This window comes from Pseudonaja textilis, chromosome Z, assembly GCF_049901715.1.
Source record: "Pseudonaja textilis isolate UNSWEBS1 chromosome Z, rPseTex1.2, whole genome shotgun sequence".
In the NCBI taxonomy this organism is placed as follows: domain Eukaryota; kingdom Metazoa; phylum Chordata; class Lepidosauria; order Squamata; family Elapidae; genus Pseudonaja; species Pseudonaja textilis.
In genome coordinates, this window is record NC_142008.1 from 50,537,013 (window position 1) to 50,544,161 (window position 7,149).

A 7,149-nucleotide genomic window follows, 5' to 3' on the forward strand; every position below is an offset into this window, starting at 1 on the left:
CTATATTTCTTGGCAACACTACTTATCCAAAAGAACATAATGTTTCGATGGCTAGTTCCAGAAGGCTTGTTGGCAACATGGCAGGAAAAGAGGATTAGGATTGACAACTTGGACAAAGCACAAGACTTCTATGAGCAGATTGGAGGAGCAGAAGAAGAAAGCAGTGGTAGAGAGGAGCTAGAGACAGAAAGCCAAGAAGGACACAACAGCAAGACACAGGAAACCTAGAACGAGAGATCAAAGAGGAGATTGAAGGAAGAAGGTTAAGAACTCGCCCGCAAAGTGAGACTAGAATTAACAGAAGACAGACAACATTTCACAAGTTGAAGGATGGAAACAGAAATGAAACTATTAACATTAAACATAAATGGTTGAAACTCACCCATTAAAAGGACACAAATACTAACCCGATTAGCCAAACAGAAAATAGAAATAGTATGTCTACAGGAAGTTAATATTAAAAGATTTTTTTGGAAATGTCTAGACTATCTTAAACTAGAAAGGTTATTTGTAGCTCTGGCAGATCAAAAACAGAAAGGGATAGCGGTATATATTAAAAAAGAAATTAAGGGAGTAGAAAAATATGTAGACCTACAGGGGAGAATTTTGATACTGGAATTAGAGATATGCTATAATGTTATTAGCTATAATTTATGCTCCAAATGACAAAGTCAATTTTACAAAGATTTACATGAGAGAATTGTTGGGATGGGACAAGACAATGTACACATTGTGGGATATTTTAATGCGGTAGCAGACATAAGGAAAGACTATACCAGTAGTGCAAAGAATAAAAAGAAAAGGAAAACTTTGCCCAGATCTTTTTTTGAGATGACACATGAACTAAATTTGATAAATCAATGGAGGAGAATAAATTTAGGGAAAAAAGAATTCACGTTCTACTCTAATCCACACAAATGGTGGTCTAGATTAGATATGGCATGGATGAATGCAGGACTAGGAAACCAATTAGAAACAGTAGAGATCATGACGAACGTATGGGCAGACCACAACCCATTAAAAATAACCTGGAAAGGGGGAAAAAAGGAAGAGTAGAAGGTGGATACTTAATCCCCAAATCTTAAAAGAGAAAGAATTTGTAGAGAAAATTAAGAAAGAAATAGAATTATTTTTTGAGGAAAACACAGTGGACATCACTACAGACTATATGGGATATAGCTAAGGCAGTCTTGCGGGGGCTGGTAATAGAATATACAGCTAAAAGGAATAAGGAAAGATGGCAAAATCAGAATAAGTTGCAGGAAGAGATTAAAGAACTAGAAAGCAGACTACAAAAAAAAAGAACACAAGATGGAAAAGTGAGGAGAGAGCTGATTCTTACTAGGTATAAATTGAATTTTACAAATCAGGAAGAGAGAGTTAAAGAGATGAAAATGGCAAAATAGAACTTTTTTGAACATGTGACCAAACTAGGGAGATGGTTAGCCCATAAATTAAGATTAGAAAAACAGAGAAGGCTGATAGAAGAATTGGAAGATGATAACGGGAAGTTAGAATATCAAATGGCAGAAAAAAAGAAAATACAAAAATATTTTGAATAACTATATAAGGAGAACGGTACAAACTTAGAGAATATAGAATAATATTTGAAAACGAAAGGCCTTCCAGAAATTAGTGAGGAACAGAAAGAGATGTTAAATAAAGAAATAACAATTACAGAACTAAAAAGGGCAGTAGAAAGGCAGAAGAACAAGATGCCACGGCTGGGTGGTCTTCCAGCGAAAATGTATAAATGTATGTCTTGAAGCAGTGATGTTAGATGTGTACAATGAGGTATTAGAGTTTGCCAAATTACCTCACTCATGGAGAGAAGCGAACATTTCATTAATCCCTAAATAAGATTTAGATTATAAACAGATTAAAAATTATAGACCAATTTCTCTTCCGAACATGGACTATAAAATATTTTCAGCAATAATGTTGGAAAGACTTTAAATTATATTAAATGAATTTATCTACCCTGACCAGAATGGCTTTTTATCCTCTAGATAGATAAGAACCAACACAAGGATAGTATTAAATGTATTAGAATACTACGAGGTCCACCTGGAAAAACAAGCAGCGTTGATTTTCCTAGGTGCCCAGAAGGCGTTCGACAATCTCAGCTGGCACTTCTTGATCCAACAGGTTGAAGTTATGGGATTTAGAACTAAATTTAAGGAAATTATAGAAACAATCTATTAAAATCAAAAAGCTAAGGTCATTATAAACAGGGAGACTACTGAAAATTTTAAAATTATGAAAGGTGTTAGGCAGGGATGTCCAACGTCACCTCTACTTTTTATCTTGACCATGGAAGTGCTTTTAAACCAAATTAGACAAAGAAAAAAGATAATTGGACTGAAGAGTAAAAAAGAATATAAAGTACAGGCATTTGCGGATGACGGTGCTTTTTGTTGAAGAGCCAATGGAGTCAGGGACCTATCTAATTCAAGAATTAGAATAATATGGGGCGGTAGCAGGATTAAAAATTAATAAAGACAAAACAAAAGTAATAACTAAAAATATGATAGAAAGTCAGAAAAAAGAATAGGAAAGGAAATTGGGATTACAAAGTGTCAAAAAACTTAAATACCTAGGAATTTGGTTAAAAGGAAGATGTTCTTCTATAAAAGAGGATAATTATATGAAACTACTTTTACAGATAAAAAAAGGGATAACATTAGACTGGTGGGTATATTTGCAAATTCAAACCAAATTTAAGAAAGATGTAAAGGAACTAGGGATAGACAAAGATTTACAAAAACGATCAAATCTTGACAGGCAAGGAGGTAAAATTTGTAACACGTATGTATAATTATTTACTGGAGGTGGAACTAGAGGAAGAAATTGTCAAAGGATCAATGATCGCCTGGGCAAAAAATGTGGGTCATAACATAAATTTGGATGAGTGGGAAAAGATGTGGACTGAAAACTGGAAGCTGACCTTATCGACAGCATTTAAAGAAAATCAATATAAAATGTTTCTTAGATGGCACTTAGTGCTGGCATGACTGGCAAAAATGTATCCAAATATGAAACAGGAATGCTGGAAGTGCAAACAAAAGAAAGGAACATTTTTCCATATGTGGTGGCAATGTATAGAAGTTAAAAAATATTGGAGGAAAGTACAGAGATGGATCTTTGAGACTACAAATTATAGCTTGAAATTGGAACCAGAAAAGTTTTTATTAGGAATGATTAAAGGCAATTTGAGTAAAGATAAAGGATACCTTATTGTACATATCTTAACTGCAGCAAGAATTACTCTTGCTCAAAATTGGAAGATCGATAAAACACCATCAGACAAAGTCCTAATTCAAAAAATAATGGATTGTGCTGAACTAGATAAATTCAGTATGGAATTAAAAGGCAAAGATGATGAAGAATATTATGCAATATGGGAGAGATGGTACGAATGGGTGAAGAATAAATATAAAAATGATGTATAGTCACAAAATGAGAAACATGTATATACACAATGACTTAATGGAAATGAGATTTTTGTATTTTTGGTTTTTAAAGAATAAAAATTATTTTTTAAAAAGATAAAACTGGTATCACAAGATATCCTAAAGCTGTGATAGTGAACCTATGGTACGCATGCCAGAAGTGGCACTCAGAGCCATTTCTCAGGGCATGAGCCATTGCCTGTTGCTCTTCTGGGCTCCGGTGCGCACATGCACAGCAGCCACCTGGTTTTCGGGTTTCTGGCATGCATGCGTGCGCAAAGACCAGCTGGCTGGTGCACATGCTTGTGCCAGAACCTCAAAGAGCAACAGGCGATGGCTCCACATGCCCAAAGATGCAGAGAGGAAATCCCAGCAGTCTCTTCCTAGGGGAGCAGAACTGTCGGCCAGGACGTGTGGGTTGGGGCTTCCCGACCTCCCTGCCTGAGTGGGCTTCTTCCGTGGTCCCAGACATTCAGCCCATGGCACCAACACATGTCCATGATTCATAGCACCTGGCTGGCTCAGGCACCACAGAACAGCAGCAGCAAGGGGCAGTTGTGACCAGCTGGCCCCCACAGCCATTTCCCCACTGGCAAGCCAGGCCCTCGGCAGCATCTCCATGCATGAGGAGCTGTGCTTTCCTCTGGCCCTCCTGAGGCAGCGCACCTCCCTGATGGCAGCTCTTCCTCCTCCTCCTCCTCCAGCATCCTGAGAAGAGGCAGCGTGAGCAGCAGTTCTCACACTACCACTTCTGGCAGGAATGCGGAGGAGGAGCCACTGTTGGGGAGGCCAGCTGCCCCAGGAGGGCTGGAGGAGAGTGCAGCTCCTCATGCATGGAAACGCCACTGAAGACCCAGTTCGCCAGCAGGAGAGCGGCTGCGGGGGCTGGCCACTTGCTGCTGGTCATCGCCCTGTGGCTGCCGCTCTTCTGGGGTGGTGGGACTGTGCAGGAACTGAGTCCATGCAGGAGGAACATCTGTCCAGTGCTGGGGTAAGAGACGTGCCAGCCGGGAAGTGGTCGCGCTCCCTTGGCAAAAGTGTTGGTGGGGGGCTTCCAAGGCCGGCTGTGGAATCAGAATCAGCTGGGTAGAGGAACCAATGCTGTCTCTGTGTTGTGGTTAGCCAGCAGCAGGTGTGGACAGCTGAGGAGAGTGAAGACTCAGATGTGGGGCCAATGATCATTAGGGAGTATACTGCTTCCTTCAGAGATTGTGGGGGCTGGCAGCAGTGATAAGGAGGTTCCCAAGGAGCCTGTGCTAACTGCATGTGCGCGCAGGGTTGCTTGGAGGAAAGAGCTGCTGCAACAGCACAGGTGACTCAGGAGTAAGGCTGCAAGGTAATGGCCCCTCCTTCAAGAAGATAAAAGGCAGCTGTGAAGTGAACATTCTTTGCACGAAGCAAAGATGTTTTGAAACTCAGCATCATGGACATTACAGTATCTTAATTTGGTATTTGAAGACTTGTGTTGTGAAATATTTGTCTGTGATTTTTGGCAGTCTCGTACAGTTTGGCAAGGTTTGTGCTTATCAAAGTTAATTAGTATGCAGCAGCCTTTTAACTGGGGTTTCATTAAGACTCATTAAAAGGTTTCTGTTCCCTTTGTGTTATTGGAAAAGGATTTGGGTTAGAACACTGTGGTTCTGGTGTGTTGCTTACTTATGTGGGCCAGTCTTACTGTTTGGAGGCTGAATGGAGCCTTCAACTGAGCGAGGAAGCACAGTGGGGCCAGGCCCTTCATACCTGCATCCAGCCTTCCATTCACTGTGCCAGGGCAGGAATGAAACCCTATCCCATGGAGCCTGCTGCTGCTTGGGCAGGGAGGAGGAAAAGAACATCAAGGCTTTGTGTTGACTGGCCAGGCAGGGAACAGATTAGGCAGTGCTGGCTTGCTGGTTGGGGATGGGGCAATCATTAGGTGGCTGCTACTGCTTCAGTGGGGAGGATGAGGAGAAAAACGGCTCCTTCTCCCTTCGCCCGCAGCCACCAGCAGCAACTTAAATGATCCAACTAAAGCAGGGATTGGACGTTCACTCTCTCATACAAACACACACACACACACACACACAAACACACAGAGTTTGGAGAGCCCTCCTCCTCTCTGTTTGTGGTGGCAGTTGCAGTGTGTCTGGGAGGGTGCTCAGGTAAGCTAGTGTGGTGGTGGAGGTGGGGGGCGGTGCCTGTCTGGCAGGGTGCTCAGGTAAGCCAGTGTGGTGGGGGCTCCCCAGCATCCTGCCTTGCTTCATATTCCACCCCCACTGCCTTGCTGCTCAGGCAGCTCCTGCCACCCGCACCGCTGCCAGCAACTTGGCTTGAAGATTGCACTTTCTCCTATACACACAAACAGAGAGATTGGAAAGCCCTCCTCCTCTCTATCTCCCCCCTCCCCTCTGTCTCACTCCATTTGCATGGAAGCTCCACAGAGACAACAAAGTGTTGTCTCTGTGTTGTCTCCACAGAGACAACGAAGTCTCATTAAGTAGTTAAGTGGAAAGTAGTTTGGGGGGGCGGGGAGCAGGAGACCGGCAAACAATTTTTGCGATGAGAATGAACGTTTCTGGTGGGATTTTCTGTGGCCATCAAGATGGTGCCACTGTTGTGGTTCGCCAGCAGCCAGTGCAGATGGCAGAGGTATCAGACAGGGAACCAGGCAGAGAGTTTGGAGAGGACTTGTACAAGGGTCCTGTGTCCAATGCAGGGATGGGGCCAGGACCATTTGGGAGTGTGGTGCTGCCTTTGGAGCCTTTGGAGTCTGGCAGCAGCAAAGCAGAGGACCCGTGTGCGCAGAGCTGCTTGAAGGTGAGAGCAGCTGAAGCAGAAGGGGTGACTCGGGAATAAGGTTGGGAGATGATTGCCCCTCCCATAAGAGATGAAAGTCAGACCTCAATGATGAATGCTTTGCAGAAAGCAAAGCAGTTCAATTAGATTCTGAGTCCTTCTTGAAGCTCTGTGTATTCTGGTCAGTTTTTCTGGTATTTATTATTACTTTGAAGACTTCTGTTTTTGGCAGCATTCCATAGCACTGACAGGCATGTGCTTATCTTGGAGAACTGTTTAAGTTAGCTTTGGCTATGAATGAAAATAATTCCCAGCATTCCAATTAAAATAAGTTTTGCTTTTAAAATAAGTTTGTGTTTCATTCAGTTTGACAAAGCCTGGACCAGAACAGCTGCTATCTATTGAGAGGAGTTGCAGGAGAACAGTGGGAGGATGATGGCAGTGGCGCTGCTGAAATGAAAGGAAGAAGCCAGCAGGACATGCTTTTCCAAGCATGGGGAGCGCAGCCGACTCCTGTGCTGGTGGTGGAAGAAAAGGAAGAAGAGGCAGCTCTGTTGATTGCAGCCATAGAAGCCGAGGAAGCAGATTTGTTGTCTTGGCTCTCTCCGTCAGGCACATCTGCTGCCCAGGAGTTTATTGGCAGCAGAAGCACCATATCCTTTTTATATGTCTATTAGGAATGCCTGTCTGGTGCCGGGGTAAGAGGCACACTGGTTGGGAAGCAGTTGCGCTCCCTTGGGAGAAGTGGTGGGAAGTGGGCTGTGCTGGCTTGTTCTCGGTGGTGGGCTGTGGGGGGTGGTCACTTCATTGACACTCTTCCGGTTTCGCACTGGCCAGCTGGTCTTCGTGTGTGCATGCATATCAGACACCAGAAGACCAAGTGGCCAGCTGCTCTTCCAGTTTCAGACACGTGGGCATGTGC